The following is a 17147-nucleotide window of genomic DNA, read 5'->3' as shown; positions in this document are numbered from 1 at the left end:
TATTAAAAATTCTTCAGGGGCATGACTTCCAATGGCTGTGTAATATTATTATATATGGATATGTCATAATTTATTTAACTAACCCTCTATCGCTGGACATTTATGTTGGTTGTGATTTTCCACATTAATAAATAAAGGCAATAAACATCCTTATGTGTGGTTCTTTTTCAACATCTTTGGTTATTTCTTGGACTGAACTCCTAACAGTAGATTAACAGGACCAAGGGGTCAGTGTATTTTTAAAGCTCTTGACATCATGGCCCAGTGGCCTTCCAGCAAAATTGTCTTAATTTACCCATCCGTCAGTGGATCCGAGAGCGCCCCAGAATTTCAGTTCTCACGGTCATGGGTGCTGTCTTTAAAAAAAAAAGAAAGCAACTGTATTAATTTCAGTAGGCAAAACCACATCATGTTGTTGTTTAATTTGCACGTCCTTGATTGCTGGTGAGGGTAAACTTCTGTGTCTCTTCTCCCATTTCGTGCACGGGTCACACTGGGCTATAATTATATTCTTACACCCTGCCCCTCTCACCGACCTCAACGCTGCAGGGCAGAGCCTGTCTGGGTTCCATTCTTGTGTCCAGAGCAGAGACAGATGCTGTGTTCCCAGAGGATGGCACGGATGGGACTGAAGACTCTGTTTTCAGACTCAGCTTTGACGTTGGACAGACCTGGGGTCAAGCCAAGCTCTGAGACTTGAACTCATGAAAATTACTTTGCCTCTTTGGGTCTCGGTTTCCTCGTATGTTAAGTGGGTTCGGGTGAGGATTATACACCATGAAGAGTGTAGAGAGGTGTGTGAAGGCCTGTGCGCAGTGGCTATTGTTTGCGGTCTGCTCCCAGTTGAGGAGCTGGTTTTACTGATGCGGGAAGGAATGTGCGGGAATGGTCAACTCCCCTCCCAGAGACGACATGGTGCCCAGCCGCCTCCTGGTCTAGGGGTGGGCGGGGAGCTCAGAGTAGAGGGTATGGGCAAGGGCTGTAGCAGCGGACAGGCCTGAGTTCAAGTTCAGCTGAGACCAGGGTGTTTGTGTCCTTGTGCAAGTCTGAGAGGGGAACTGCCAGCTTTGCTTACACCTGCTAGGGTTTGCGTGCTGTGGGCTGTCCCCCACGCCCTTGCCCGCGATGGTTTTATTACCCTTGGTGCTGCCCACTGAACAGAGAGGGAGGGCACCTTTGCCCTGGCGGCACAGCGTCTCTTCCTAGGTTGGCCCTCTGCCATGGAGACATCTTGGAGACGAACCCTGGCTGGGGGTGCCCTCTCTCATCCTGGCTCAGGGCATGCTCCAAGACAGACACGCGTAATTTCTCTGCACATTACCAGCCTAATGATATTGTCATTTGGAGTCTGGAAACGAGGGGAAATCGGCTCTTTCTTGGTAATTAATGTGAGTGATGGGCCTTAAGATGGAGTGGCAGCTGCCTAAGTGAGAACCAAGCTCCCAGGAAAGTCAGCCAGGTCACCCCCTTGCCTTTGGGAAGGTGTGTGTTCCATCTCTGGCCTCTGCTTGGACTCCCCTCGATAGGCCAAGTCCACCGCCCTTCTCCACCTGTCATTCCTTTGGGGATTACTTTGGGGGCTGAGCCCTGATGGTCAGGAGGTTCCTCCTTGAGTCTACCCACAGTCTGTCATGTTGTAGTTCAATTTGCTGTGCCATTGCCCTCACCAGAGCTGCCTTTACTTTAGGTGGTATCCTTAGCTTAGTAGGGGTTTTATCTCATTTGTTGACGGGAGAGGTGAAACACCTGGGTAAGAGTGAGTGGAAGGGAGACAGTCCAAGTTTCCTGAAGGTGCAAGCAGAGGAAGAGGCCGGGCAGGAGGCACTTACTAACAAGGAAGGGGTGTTGGAAGAGCAACCTAGGTAGAGGAAACAGCATAGTCAGAGGTGGTGTGAGACAGAGCCCAGCACGATTAGGCACCGGGGTCTGCTTCCCTGGGCACGGGGTGGGTGTGGAGGTGGGAAGACAGGGAGAGCTGGGAGGTCTTCAGGGGCCAGAGGGTAAAAGACAGTGAATGCTGAGGTAGGGAGTTTAACTTCCTCCTGAGAGTAATGGGGAGCCAAGGAGGGTTTACACAAAGTAGGTCTGTAGTTGCGTGTTTTTCTCAGGGTGACCACTTGGGGGAGATGTGGACAGGGTCGGGGGCAGGACTGGCAGCTACCGCTGTGGTCTCCGTGGTCCTGGACAGGGCAGTGGGTTCCAGAGATGTTAGGAGGGGAGACCAGATGGGACCCCAGGGCAGCCGTAGGTAGGGTAGGGGGTTGCTGGTGATTCAAGGTCAGGAGTCCAAGATGAGTTTCAGCGAGTGTCTTCCGCTCACCCTGAGCGCCTCGCACTCCTGAGGCCTCCAGGAGAAAGTTTCAATTCCCTAGACAGAGCGGCACTCCCAGTCTGGCCCCACCTCCCTGCCTCTGCTGCCTCAGCACCCCCCACCATCCTGCGCTCTGGCCCAGTGGGCTTCTCCGTTAGTGGCGAGCTCACACGACTCATCCCAGCATCTGAGCTTTTGTTCTCTTCATTACTGTCCCCTATGTCTTCCCTCTTCCCTGCCTCCCAGGATCCTCTCACCTCCTCAGTGAAGCCATGTCCTCTCCCTTCCTCTCTACCCTGCACTTAGCAAAGCCCCGGGCACACCAGGTTGTCAGCACAAACAGTGGCTTAAAGACCCTTACAGGAGGACTGTGGACCGGCCCAGGCCAGGGTGGCAGCAGGGCCCCACCCTGCAAGGGCACACACAGGACCACCAGGTCTGGTGAGCCGCGGTCTCTGCAGTTACCTCACCTCGGCCAAAGGAGCTGTTGTTAGTGCTCCAAATTAGGCACCAATTTGCCCGTGTAATTGTTTGCTAATTGGCCTGAAATCCTAATGTAATTAGTTGGGCCCCTTATCAGGGAGTCCGGGGAGTCAGAGGTGGTAGGGGGCCGCTGGAGCAGGGAGGGTCTTAGGTGGCCGGGGAGGAACCGCGTCTGAGAGAGGAGGCTCTGAGCTGTCGTCGGAGCTGAAGCAAGGAGTGACAGAAACGGCAGACACTCACGGATGAAGGGGCCTTTGGAGAGACTAGCCTGTGCCTTCTGTCGTAGAGAGGGGGAAGTGGAGGACAGGAGAGGAAGGGAGCTCCTGGGAGCTGGTGGCAGAGGTAGGCCCGACACCCAGGGCCCTGGTCTACGGGGACCACAACTGTGGTCTCGCTGTGGGTCAGGACGCTGTGGCCCGTGGCTGTCTGCCCTCTGTTTCCAAGTAAAGGAGCCCCTTTGGGGGTAGGCAGGAAAAGCGGGGGTGGCTGTGGGGACCAGCGCGCCTTTGAGTAGGAAGTACAGTGGGTAGAGGGCCCGGGAAGGATGACGAGTTGTTCAGGTCAGAGGTGCCCCTCCCTGGGGAAGGACTGGGGTGCTGAGAGGAAAAAGGTGGAGAGGCTACAAAGTCCAGCTTTTGTCCCTCCTTGTACCCCCCTGCCCCATCCCAGGCTCTGTGCCTCTCCATCTCTCTGGCACAGGTGCTAGAGTCGGCTCACGCCCGCTTGCGAGAGCTGCTTGTTAAATGTTTAGGGTTTCTGCCAGCCGGTTGACTTCACCTTGGAAGTTTAGATTGGCCATCAGGGGAGGATTTACACCCTGGAGATTGGCAGATGCCACAAATCAAGGCTACCGCTCCCCACTCCCTACTGGAGCCGGTTGTTGAACAGCTCTCCGCGCGCACCGGAACCACCCGATGAGAGGGCCCCAGAGACTCTGCTCGTGTTAGGGCCGGAACGTCCTTCGGAGATGCCCAAATCCCAGCACAAGGGGGAGACTGTGGCTCAGAAGCCACCTAGGAAGTTTGTGGCCCTCCAGGCCCTCAGTCCAGGCTCCCCCACTCCCCAGGACTGGTACTAGCAGAGGGGACCATAGAGTTTCTTGGGGATTTGGCCTCAAGCCAGAGGAAGGAAGCACTCAAGGTGGACAAGTCGGCTCTGATGACCAGGAGGGGGGCAGGGGGAGCCCCGGGGACTACAGGGGCTCATGGAGAAACCTAGCCTGTTTCCCGGACTCTCTCGCAGGCAGCAGGGTAGTTTGGCAAGTGGGGAGAGGCTGTGGGCCCAGGCAGGGTCTGGAGGAGGGGCAGCTAGACCCGGGGCCATTCTGGGGGTGCCATTACAGTCATGTGGTCCCCAACCCCTCCTCTCCATCCTCCGGCGCCTGTTCCCAGGGTTCCATTCTCTCTAATCCCTATCTTTGCCCAGATCGATCTTGTTTTCTGGTCCCCATCCCTGGCTGTCCTGAAGGCACCTCAATGCAGCACGTCCAAAATAGAAATCATTGACTTCCCGCAAGTCTTTCCCCATCTGAGCAAATGGTACGATTCCCCTCAGGGCCTTTGCACTGGCAGCTTCCCCTGTTTGGACAGCTCTTCCTCTAAACAGCCCTCACCCCCTTCCGGTCCCTGCTCAAATGTCACCTTCTCAGAGCCATCTCCCCCGCTCATCCGACCTAAAATAGCCCCTGCTCCCCTCTCTCTCTCCTGCCCCCTTACCTCATGCTATCTCCTTCTTTGTACTTATTAATGCTAACACTTTATGTATTTATGTGTTTGTGTGCACCTCCTGTCCCCAAGAAGAAGGTGAACTCCACATAAGCACAGCAGTTACACGGTCAAATTCTAGAAGTTCCTCAGGGTCCCGGATTGTATCTGTTTTACTCCCTGAGTGCCAGACACTAAGCCCTTAGTAAACATTTGTTGAATGAATGAATGAACGAGCTTCTAACCAGCCGCCTTCTCCAGTCCTGACTCCTCACACCCACCCTCCGGTTGCCCCAGCTGTGTTTTCCTTAAACAAACTTGACCATGATTCTTTCCCACCCCAAACCCTTACAGATCTCCGTTGCTTTCAGAATAAAATCCACCTCTGGTTTAGTTTACTAAACACTCAACGGTGTAGTTCCAGTCTAACCTCTGGCTTCACATCTCCTCCCCCAAATGTCACCCCCCCCCCAAACACAGGGGCCTGCAAGGAGCCGGGATGTGCTCTTCCCATCTCTGCGTGGCACGCCCGCAGCCCTCAGGTGGTCCTCTGCCTCCGCTGACTCATTTGTTTCCTTCCCTCGTGCAGTCAGTGAGTGTTTTTGGAGCAGCCCCTTGATGCCGGGCACTTGGCCAAGCCTTACTGGGAAGAGTCGGCCCCCATCCCTTCTCAAAACGCTCCCAATCTGGCGGGGAAAGAGGGCCTTAAACCACTACTCCATCCCTAGTTCCTCTTTTATTCTGGCATCACCTCCCTGTGCCCAGCCAGGCCTCCGGGACCCCCGGGAGGAGGCAGCACCTGGCTCTTGCCTGCCTCTGGCTGTGCAATGGCACATTATGGGAGTGACTGGGAACAACTGGGTTTGGAGGCTCGCTCCTCCCACCCACTACCCTAGAGCTTCTGGGACAGAGAAAGCCTCTTCTAGGTCTCCAGGGTCCATCCCGGGGCCTGGCAGAATAGAAGGGACATCGAGTGACTCAGACCGCCCCTTTTCACTGAGACTTCTGAGCCTCAGCCCACTTCACACCAAAGGACCCACAGTTCAGGGAAGGGTGAGGTTGTTCCAGTGTGACATGTGCACATGAACTTGCCTGTATTTCTGGATTAGCGTGTGTTCATGCATGTGCATTCCTGGGTAGGCACCAGTGGGCCTGTCCCCAGAGCCAGCCTCGAGTCAGGAGCCTGTCCCACACTCCTGTGTGCGTTACAGGAGTTTGGGAACGTGCCCAGGTGTGTCTAAGTTAGGGCTGGTGTGTGTAAGTGCCTGTTAGGAGACGGTACTGCGAGGGACCCGGCGGTCCTTCCTGTGCTCTAACTTGAGCCTCCCTCACAGCCACTGGACTAGGACGGTCTCACAGCCACGCAGACCCGCCGCCCATGCCGCACGAACTGCCCCCACACCCTCGGGACAGCGGAATGTGAACCGGCGCGGCTCCACCCCACTGGCCAACAGCCCATCCTCTCGGGCCATTGCCTGAGAGCCCATTGAGTGTCTGTGGGTGGCAAGCCCGGCTGCCGGGGGAGGAGTGGGGTGTGCCCAGGGTTGGCTGCAACTTGGGGTCCCTGTGAGGAGAGGCAATTCAATCGTCTCCATACAGGAGCCCAGAGAGGACAGTGGCAGCCATGTTGACATACAGTGGAGGATGGGGGTGGGGGGTGGGCAGCTGGGGTGCCAGAGTGCTTAGCCTGACCACACCTCGCACTCCTGTGCTCTGTGCCCCCACCGCTTTCTCACTCACACCCATCCCACAGGTGCACACTCACACAAACACACCCAAACACGCAGAAACACAATAACACAGACACTCGAGCCCACAGGTGCACTGACCCCCTTTAAGACCTACGCAGGGGCCGTGAACCAGACACACAGAGACAGCTCATTCCTGCAAACATATGGTCACACAGATGCACGGGCACGAACGCCTGTCCACATGTGTGCACAGACACAGTGACACACCCCTGCACACGTCCACTCAGTGACACGGACAGTGGGCACCCAAACACACTGACACTCACAGACACAGGCAGGGCCTGAACACAACTCAGACACAGACAAGCTCATACAGACTCGTCCTAAAAATACACACTCGCAGATGCAAACGAGCACGCACAGACACGCCCACATGCTCATGGACCGTCACAGCGACAGACCCTGAACGCCTGTTCACTGACACTCACACGCACAGCCTGCACCAGAGCCTCGCAGAGGCACAGTCGCAAGATATGGTCACCCAGACACACGCCACACCCGCAGGTGCACAGGAGCAGACACCGAGAACTGCACGCACACCGTCACACGGCACAGACAGCGCGCTTTGAAATTCAAATCCACAATCCCTCCTGCTGCTCTGCCTCCCCCTGTAGCCTGTGGGCCCCAGCCCCTCTGTCCAGCCACTTCTGGCTCCGGGGATGCATTATGGCCACCTCCCCTAACGGAAATTAAAATGCATTTCAGGGGAGACCTGGGCAGGACACAGGGCGCATAGCAGCCTCAGTGGTAGGGCCCTGTGTGAGATGGGGGCCATGCGGGGCACTGCAGGAGAAGGAGCCTCTGTGCCTTCTGCTATGTGACCTTGACCTGGTGGCCAGCAGTTCCTTGCCCTTCCAGGTCAAGGCAGGTGCAGAGCTGACCAAGCTGGTTGGGAGTAGAGATCATGTCCAAGGTCTCAACCTGGGGAAGGGGTGCGGTGTGACCTGGAAAACAGTTGAAAAAGTCCCCATAAACAAGAATCACAATGCCACATGGACAGATCTGCAGATAAACCCAGCACACTAATCCACACTCCTTGTGTAAGCATGTGTGTGTGTGTGTGTGTGTGTGTGTATGACACCCAGGCTCACGACTATCCACAGACATACCCCAAATAGTATCTCTCTCTCTCTCTCTCACACACACACACACACACACACACACACACACACACACACACATCCTGAACCTGAGGGCCTGCGAGCATCCCTGAGCACACACAGGGACACGCACCACAGGCTGGCACAGATACACACCAAACACTGACACACAGGGACACGGTCACACATACCCTGCGAATGCCATACACCCCGATTCACACCCCCACCAAGGCACAGACACACGCAGGCCTGAAAACACTCCCCCTACACACACAGATACACATGTCACATACAGGCTCAAGCACACACTCAACACAAGGAAACACCACGCACTCTGGTCGCACACAAATTCCCACAGCAGGCGAATACGGCCCCATATGCGCCCAGACACTGAGTGGATGTACACACCCGGCGTCACACGCACTTCTGCTCTCTGCACCGTACACAGACACACCCAGAAGAACACATGTGTGAAAAAGGCAGACACCCTGCGTAAAAAGACACATTCACACACATGCAGGGCAGAGATTCCCCAGAGCCAGGCCCAAGCTTCTGACGTGCAAGGCCTGGGCAGACACACGCAAAACCTGTGCGCAGGCATGCCATACACCCCACACAGACTCTTCCCCCACACACTGACGCACACAGCCACCCACACCCGTCCCCGAGCTCAGCCCTGCTCACTCCCACGCTGACACGCGGAGCGTGGACTTGGTGATGCACCCGGGGCTTCTCCCTTCCAACCACCACACTCAGGAGCCTTCTCCCCCCAACCCCTGCCCCACCCACAGGCCTTGCCCCCAAGCCAGGACCCCCAGAGGTCGGGGTGTGCCAGGGTTGGTGGGGAGACGGAGGCCCTGCCCCTCACCCAGCACGAGGCAGAGGGTGTTCAGGTGAGAGGGATGACCTCCCGGGGTGTGTCAGCATGCAGTGGTGTCAGCAAGTGGCTGTGCCTGCCAGGGACGCGTGTGGGTGTCAGCGATCCTAGTGTGATTCCTTCCCAGCACTCTCAGCAATTCTGGTTGCCGCCCCCAAATCTGGGCGTCCAGCCCCAGCCTCTCCTGTCAGGAGCCAGGGCCTGGGAGTCAGACCCTCTCAAATCTCTCACTCCGAGGGAGCCGGTCTGCGGAAGATCAGCTCTAGTTCTGAAGTAATGTCTTTTCCATGGTTGGTGCTTGGTCTGTCCTCCAGGGGTGGCAAAGAGGACAAGGAAGAGTCAGGACTAAGGCAGAGAGACATGGCTTCTGGCTCTGTTTCTCTCTAAGCCACAGTTTTCTCATCTGTGAAATGGGGGCGGAGGGGCGGGGAGGGTGACCAGATCACTTTAAGTGGTTGTTCCGAGGGCTAATTGTGACAATAAGTTAAAAGCAGCTGGCACAGTGTCAGGCCCACGGGGAGGCTCAAGAGGATGAGCTGGTCCCTCTAGACCTCAGGGTCACCCCTACCCCTGCCTTTTCTGTTCCTTGTGTCCCGCTGGGCACAAGCCCAGTCCAGCAGAATCCAGGTGGCACAGAACCCAGGGGAGAGAACCTGAGGCATCCCAAATGGTGGGGACACACAGGCCCACCACTGCCAGTGCGCCCCAGCCTGCCAAATGTCCCGGGCCCTCTCTGAGGGACTCCTGTTCCTCCTCGACCGGGCAGGAAGCTGGGAGCAGCTCTTCCCAGGCACCCCTGACATGTCCACCGGCCTGGGATGTGGATGCCGGGCACGGCACGGTGCTTTCATTTCTGGGTGTCAGGAGTGCTGGCGGCCAGGGCTCCTCGCCCTTAAAGCCTGCAGCGGGGGAGTGTGGGGCTGAATCTCAAGGAGGATTAACTGGGGGGAGGGGGGGATGCCTGGGCTGACTCCTGTCGACATGGAGGGGCTGTGTCTGACCTCAGCCTGCAGCAGGAGGGGACAGGGCTGATAGAGAAGCCAGACAGGCTTGGCAGCGGGGTGGAGGCCCGGCCCCCTCCCCCAGCATGAGCTCTCTACTCTACGGCTGAGGGAGGGAGCCTGGCCTCTGTTTCATTGGAGCGGAAACACGGAGGGCGGCTGAGTCCTGGGGCTGTGTGTGCGTGTGGTTATTAGTAAACCCGTGCACCCTGGTCAGGTGTGCACATCTGTGGGCCAGCCACTGTATAAGTGTGCGGTACGGGTTTGTGTGTACATGCACCCATGCAAGTGCACATGTGTGTTTGCACAGGCCAGGAAGGCAGAGGGGAAGACGGCTCCCAGATAGGGGAGGAGGCACTGCAGAGAAGTGGGTCCAGATTCAGTTTCTCTGCAGGGATCACACGCACACTCCGTCCAGGTTACACAGTGGCTCCCGCTGCTGCCTTCGCTGCAATGATCTCAGCGGATAGCTCCTGCCGCTGTGTCTCTCTGGGGGAGGGTGCCGGGCGGGTGGGCGCCCCGGGAAGGCCTTAAGGTCGGGGTCCATTGTGAGTCATCTGCATCACTCTAGCATCTGGAGCAGCCTTCAGCCCTGAGTAAGTCTGAAAGGGGGCCCACATGCATGCAGGTGACACCTCCCTGGGCCTGGCACTGTGAAAGGAACTGAATTGTTACCATCTCGTGTGACTCAGTCAGCTCTGCTGGGTCAGGGTCATTATTTCTGTTTTGCGGAAGAGAAAACCAAGGCTTTGAGAGCACGTGTGAGGGACTGAAAGCACCTTTTTAGTGCCAGGCTCCCGCGCCTACCCTCCAGGATGAGACATGTGTATGAAGATCGCCCAGGACCTTAAAGGTCTTTTCCTCCCTCCGCCCTCACAGCCAGGAGCCAGAGAAGGCAGGTGCTGGCCTCCCAGGAAGATTCCGCAAGGGAGCAAGTAGCCCTCCCTTCTGTCCCTAATCTACATCACCAAGAAAATGGCAAACACCCAGCCTGGGTTGCCCCAGGCTGCTTACCCATTTGGCTTCTGCAGCAGGAAGGATGGAAGCTGGATACGGAGAACTTCCCCAGGCAGAGAAGGACAGTTGCCCTTTCCAGGACGCCCCTCTAGAATCCACGACATCCAGAGCAGTGGGGGTTCGCCGCATGAGCTCTGGGGCAGACCATGGTAGAAGACCATTGCATGGATTTGGGTGACTTTGGGGACATGTTAGAAGCTCCTGAGAGGTGCCTGGGGTGGCGGCGGAGGACTGAAAGGAGACCTTTGTACCCAGAACTTTGGGTGGCTATGGGTGTCTGGCTGAGGGGTAGTAGAGGGCGGGGCCTGAGGAGGGGCGCTCCTGGGTCCCACCAGCTAGAAGGAAACTTGCTCAGGCTTTGGGCCAAGTAAATCACTGAGAAGGGAGGAAGAACATGTTCTCATTCGTTTAAAGGGCAACGAAGCATGGCGGTGGCCAGCGCAGCAGGAAGCAGGGCCGAGGCCAGTGTCACTCTGTGTCGTGACCCGCGCTCCGCCCCTGAGCTGCCGCAGGAAGTCTGTGCTGCCCCCACACTGGGCCACTGGTGGCTGTTACTACTAACAAAAATACAAATTAATTAGTAACAAAAAATGATTTTAAAAGGTCTCTTTCCGAGCAATAACTCCTACTAATCCACATCTTTTCTCTTCCTGGAGCCATTGTTTACACCCAGGTGAGATCCTTTGTGCCATTTCACAGGTAAGGAAACAGAGGCTGAAGGGACTTTCTCAAGGTTGGCTGGCATGGCGGTGTGAGAGCTAGGAGCCTGGCTTCTACTTGCCCTTGAGGGATCAGACCCCTCCATCCCATCAGAGGTTCCTGGAGGGGCCACGGTGGGGCGACAGGGCTGGAGTGCTTTGCTCAGTCTGTGGAGGAAGGGCTGGGGGTGTCCCTCCACACTGCCCAAGCCCTTTGTGCTCAGCCTCTGACTGGTGCCTCTTCCCCCGTCCAGTCCCTGCTCCCGGCTCCCTGGAAGCCCCTCCTGGGGCTAAGACTTGCTCTTCTCAGCCCCTCCTAGGCTGTGGGAGAAGTAATTTCTCTTCCACCAGCTGGATTTGACTATGGAAATGATTTGTAATTGCTCCGAGTCCTCCCGGGCAGCATTATCACCAGGGTGAGTCTGGAAGGGCAGAGGCTTCCGGGAAAGGAGGTGGGGAAGCCCCGATGCAGGGGGCACCTTTAGGAGAGGCTTCCAGAGATCTGCCCTCATGGAGCCTGCTTCTGCACGACCCTTAGGAGGTCCTGCTCTGTCCACCCAGTTCCCATAGCCATCCTGTCTTGCCCATCTCCTCACTCTGCCACCATGAGCCCCTGGTATGGGGTACTGTATCTGTCAGTCCCTCACTCTGTCTGACCACCTGTCTTTCTGAGGGCATGCATTTTTGTGGCTGAAAGAATAGGGTCAAGGAGTCAGAGGGCTAACGAGGGACTGAGAAACAGACAGAATGCTGCTCTCTCTCTGGAGCCAGCCCCTGCCATTGCCCAGCACCCAGCTGGATTCTTCAGGGGAGGGGAAGGCCTCAGGGATGCAGCTGCATCACATCTGTAAGAGACCTGCTGGGAGTTTCTCTGGGCTCTGGGTCTCTAGTATGCTAATGTCATGAATATTCATAAAGAGGGAGGCAGCTCTCTGTGGGAGTGGAAGGGGCTGGAGCTCTGTAGGACAAGGTCCTCCTGGAGGCTTCAGAGGGCCTGCCCTTACCTCCTCCTGGGTACCCCATGTCCTGTTCACTCTCCCCACCTCTGTCCACCTCCTTAAGGCCTCAACCCCAGCAACCCCAGTGCTCCTCACAATGCCCAAGAAAGGAGGCCTGGGATCTCCTCCCACTGCCCTTGGGGTGGCTCTCAATACACCATGCAGATGGCAGGCTGTCTGGTTTGGCTTTTGTAGTATGGGCTGAGCCTCCAAACCCAGAGACCAGAGGGTGTGTTTGAAAGTGCCTGGAAGACCCCAGGAGCCCTGCCTGCCAGTGCTAGACCCAAGGCACAGGCCCCCTTGGGCTCCTGCTGGGAAAGGAAAGGTGCCAACCCTCCTCCTTGCCTGGTACAGCCTCATAAATTTCCTTAAGATGACGGGCGAGATTCCTTCATCGCCCCTTATTACCTCCTTCCATTAAAGTCGATAATCTCTCACAATCACTCACAACAAATGTCACTGAGACTACTGGAGGGGGAAGGGACAGAGGGAGGGGACAGGGGCTTTTCTTTCTGCCTCCTGGCCCTGCCCTAGGAAGAGAAGTCCTCTCATCTTGTCCCCGTATCTGGGGTGACGCACCACCAGGGGCTTCAATGGAGAACTGGGGTCAGGGTTGGGTGGGTCAGGGACTTCCTTCCTCCCCTGTCTGGCCCTTCCCTGGCCAGAGAACCTTCAAAAAGCAGGGTTCCTGAAACCATCTCACCCTCACTGCAAGGCTGCCCCCATGCTGGCCTGTCCTCTGACCAGGGCCGTCTGATTAACCTACTTGTCTTTGGCCAAAGTGGTGTGTCCCTGGTCTGCCCATCTTCCTGGTGGCAACATGCCCAGGCCACAAACCACCCAACCAGGGCCCGGAGCCATGGGCGTCTCCCTGGGCACTGCCTTCACCATGTGGTCTCTGGCCCAACCCCAGTGTCCCTGGGCACCATGCCAGGATGGGGAGGGGGCAGGTCTGCTGCTTCTACACAAGCAGATGCAATACGGGGGCGCCCCTGGCACAGGGAAAGGCACTTGTGGGATTAGACAGGCACTCAGGAACACATGTAACACACTGCACACGTGCAGCATCCCCGTGCCTAGGGACATGCAACATTGCAGAGTTTACACCAGAGTCTGCACCAAGCATACTACACTGCAGTGTACATATGTGGCTCCTACATACAAGTGATTCACAGCACTCAGCACATACGTGGCACTTGTAAGCCTGCACACAAATAGCACCCCTATCTACAGGAACGAGCAACATGCATTCAGGACCTGAGCACGTGTGAACATACTGTGCATGTGTGTAGCAGTTGCATGCATAGAGCCAGTCAACATTGCAGTGCACACATGAGGCACTTGTATGCATAAGCATAAGCAAAGTTCACCGCACAAAAGTAGCACCTGCATGCACAGGGATATGCAATTTGCAATGTGCATGGGGGAAGGGGTGTGGGCAGATGCTTCAGTCCCCAGGGCCCCTGAGACCCTGGCTGAATGAGATGCCTCGCGCCTAGGGTGTCGTTGGAGGAGCGTCGTGGATCGCCTCATTCTGCGGTCCCGGAGGCCGCGGACTGGGAGGGGGCTTACCCGGGGCTTCTCCCGCGCCGGCGCCTGGGGCCCAGGGCGGGGAGGGGAGGGCGCGCTTGGCTCGGCTGGCGCTGCTCCCCCTTTAACAGGAGGCTGCGCGCGTCGCCCCCGCCCCCCCGCCCCTTCTCCGGCAGCTCCTCTCGCCGAGCCCGGCGCGCGCCCCCTCTCGGGCCCGGCCCGCGCAGGCGCCGCGTCCAGCCTCGGCCGTCACTCGGCTCCGCGCGCGCTGCGGTCAGCGGCCCGAGCGGCCCGAGGAATCCGGTTCGGCGACGAAGGAGGCGGTGGCAGCGACAGCGGCGGCGACGCTTAGAGACCGAGGAGGATGCGGCGCGGGCTCCTGGAGTCCGGGGCTGCGGCCGCCGCCCACGAATAGGAGGCGGTGCGAGACGCGGACGGTGATCCGGGCGGGGGAGCGGGGTGGGGGGCGGCGGCAGGAGCCCGCGCCTGGCCCGGCGCCCGCCCGCCCCGCGCTGCTCCGCGGCGCCTTTTCTGCACCCGCCGCTCTGTGGATCGGGAGCCTTGGCCCTCCGCGTGGCTGCTACGAGCTACCCCGCGCTCGGCCAGGCCCCCTCCTTAGGGATGGCAAACTTGCGCCCTTTGGTCGCCTCCGCCAGCGCCGGCCCCCGCTCCTGCTGCTGACGGCGCCCAGGTGAGTGCTCGGCCCCAGACCCTGATCCGGCCCCGAACCGAGCCCTCACCGCGCGGTCCGGAGTTTCCGCACCAGCCCGCACTCGGGTGCTCCCCTATCTATCTCTGCTGAATTCTCCCCTGCCCGAACTGACTTCGTTCGGCGCCTACCCACTCTCATGTCTTTGGGAACTTGCAAGCCTGGGGCCGAGGTCCTCTTTATCTCTGGTGAGTCCCTTTTCTGTCCCCTCCCCTTACCCATTTTTGCTAAAGCGCCCCCACGAGTCCTGCCCACTCCTGATCCAACCCTTACCCCCATCGCAGTCTCCAGTCTCTCCCTATTTTAGCTGGGATCCGGGCAGCGCGCCCCCCACCTTCATTAGAACCTCTCTTCAACCTACAGCTCGATCATGTAGCTCCCTTTAATCCCTCCTCCTCGTCTGGATGCGGGGACCCTGTTCCTCTCCACCACTTCATCTCTGCCCGTAGTTACTGCCTTTCCCAGCGCGGGTATCCCGACCACGCTTCCCCTCTTATTTCTGCCCGACTTGCCCCCTCCCCCATATCTGTCCGGAGTCTCGCTATCTCTCGCCAATCTCTCCTGCAAGTCCCCTCCCCCTCAGCCTGGATTTGGAGCCGTGTCCCTCACGTCTGCTCGGAGCCCCCTCCTCTCCAGCCGGCATCTCCACTGGTCCTGCATCCCTGGCTCCCGTGTCCATCTTTTGCCAGAGTCTATCTGCCCACCCTCATCCCTCTCCTCCCACCCTAGGGCATAGAGCCAGGCACGGAACCCGCCCTCCCGCAGCCCTGGGGGCTGGCATGATAGGCGGGGGAGGGAGTTGTAGGGTGTGGAGTTGGCGGCCACTTGGGAGGTCGGCTGGGTCCGAGGGAAGTCCTCCGCGCCGCGGAGGGTGCCGAGCGGGCGGAGGGTCTAGTGCCGTCAGGGGGGAGGGGCTCCCGAGCCGTGAGAGCTGCCTACCTCCGCGCCTTGCCAGCTGCTGGCCGGGCCCCTCAGTGTCCTCTGGCGCCCCCTGCCCGCCCGCCCTGGACCCGCTGCCCCTTTTTCTTCAGCGGACAGCCCCAGGTTTCCGCAGCCCGAGTAGCATTGGTGGCTGCGGGACTAGCGCTGGGAAGTCCCTGCGGAGAGGTTGGTGGGCGAAGCAGGGTGCCCTCTTGCGCTAGCCCTGCCAGCCCTGCCGGAACAGCACTGGTCGTCAGGCCGTACACTTTGGGGGTGGGGGGTGGGGGGTGGGGGGTGGGGGGCGCATCCTAGCAGCAGTTCCGGAGCCCTTTGATCCGTCAGGCACAGACCAGCAAGCACAGACCACTAGATTTGAGATGGTCTGGTTGGGCTTGTCTGGGCTCGGGCAGGTGTCTCTAGGGAGCTTCTGTCTGTCTACCCCAGAGCACCCCATGAGGTGGGAGGTGGGGGCGGAGGTGGGCTCTGCCTGGCTTGGGCGTGGAGTAGGCAGTGGGGGAATCCACCTGGCTCCGGAACCGAGCAGGCACCTGGGGAGTGTCCACCATGCTGCCACCGTGGTGGCGAGAGGGTCAGTGCGGACTCAGTGCAGGGTATGCCTGGTGATGGTGTAGGCATGGGAGAAGGCCTTCCCTGGACCAAATTGGCAGAGATTTCCCCCTCTTCTCTTCCGCTTTTCTGCCCTCTCCCCACCCCCCAATTCTTTAGAAAGGAATAGATGTAGGTAAGCACCAAAGTGACGTCCTAGCTTGTCTCTGCACCCTCTCCTCCCTCCCAACCCCCTGGGAGTGGAAGTGAGTAAGTAGTTGTTCGGTACTCAGCTTTTAGTCAGATGATCTGGGTTCAAAAGGCGTGTGACTTGGGCAAGCTACATCACCTTTCTGAGTCTCAGTCGGTCCTCTGTAAAATGGGTCAATGGTAGCTGCCTCATAGTTGCTGGAAGAATGACATTAGATTGTATAGAGTGTGTGGCACCTAATAATGCTCAACAATAGTAGGTGTGTTGGGTTGTTTTGCTTCAAGACCAAGGTCAGGCCTCTCTCTACTGCACCTAATTTCAGAAGAGAAATGCAGAACAGGTTCTAGTGGCTTCACTACAACTCCCAGGATCATAAAGCCAGTAAATACCTCACCTCACGTAGTGGGGAGAGGGAGCCCGTGACTGCTGGTCCCCCCCCCCCCCATCCTTTAGCGTCCCACTGCACCACCGTGGGGTCAGCTCTGCTCAGGGTCCCTGAGGTCCTTGTTCAGGTGCAGAGGCTGCAGGTGAGACAAGTCCAGAGAAGAAACCCAAGCCCAGGCCCTCCAAGGTAGGCCACCTGTTAGGGAGGGCCCACGTGGGAAATCGGTCACAGAGGAGCACATAGGGCACAGACATCTGCACCTCCCCCACTCAGGAGATCAGATGCCATCAGGAACTTTCCCCGGGAGTTAGTGCTCCATATCAGAGTGAGGGGAGGGCCTGCCCTCAGGGCCCCAGGGGTCTGAAGAAGCCTGGCTTTGGCATGAGTGAAGGGCGGGGTCAGGGGGCTCGAATCCGTGACGTTCTGTTGGGCTGGAAGTCTGTGGGCAATGTGGCCAGGCCTGTATCTCACCTGGGAGTGGCAGCCTCCCTCTTGCCCTGGCAGCCCAGACATTGGGGAACAAAAGCTTTCCGTTCCTGTAGCAACGGCGGGCTCCAGCTGCTGCAAAGTTCCGGGGAGGCGGGCGGAGGGCGGCTGAGTCACCGCCCCCTCCCCCGCCGCCCACACGGCACCCGCCCCGGGGGGCCGGGGGCCGGGGGCCACCCCTCATCCCCCTCCTTATGGTGTGCGGGAGGCTCCCTGAGCCCCCCTCCCGGGACACAGAGACCCTCGAGTGAAAGAGGTGGAGCGATTTTCTAGGCCAGTCTGCAGGGAGGGGCCGCCCTGGGTGGGGGTCGCCCCCTCCCTTTGATCCTGTCCAGCAGCTCAGAGGCTGGGTGGAGGGTGTGCCCCTTCCTGGATGATAGAGCTCCGGGAGATGAGTCCTTGAGGACCTCGCTCCCACCC

The 17147-nt window shown here is 58.3% G+C and overlaps 1 protein-coding gene across 9 annotated transcripts in view; it reads left to right on the top strand.

The window, feature by feature from the left end:
• Positions 1-13738: 13738 nt before the first annotated feature.
• The window catches only part of ADGRB2 (adhesion G protein-coupled receptor B2), a 35928-nt gene continuing 32519 nt past the window's right edge, over positions 13739-17147 (top strand). For all 9 annotated transcript variants that reach the window (XM_045859809.1, XM_045859808.1, XM_045859807.1 and 6 more), the window contains exon 1: positions 13739-14160. The gene's annotated coding sequence lies outside the window, so the exon portion shown is untranslated. The remainder of the gene's footprint in view (positions 14161-17147) is intronic.

The sequence above is a fragment of the Phyllostomus hastatus genome, unplaced genomic scaffold, assembly GCF_019186645.2.
Source record: "Phyllostomus hastatus isolate PE091 unplaced genomic scaffold, TTU_PhHast_1.1 phas_scaffold_182, whole genome shotgun sequence".
NCBI classification, from domain to species: Eukaryota; Metazoa; Chordata; class Mammalia; order Chiroptera; family Phyllostomidae; genus Phyllostomus; species Phyllostomus hastatus.
This window is presented reverse-complemented; position numbering and strand designations above follow the sequence as displayed.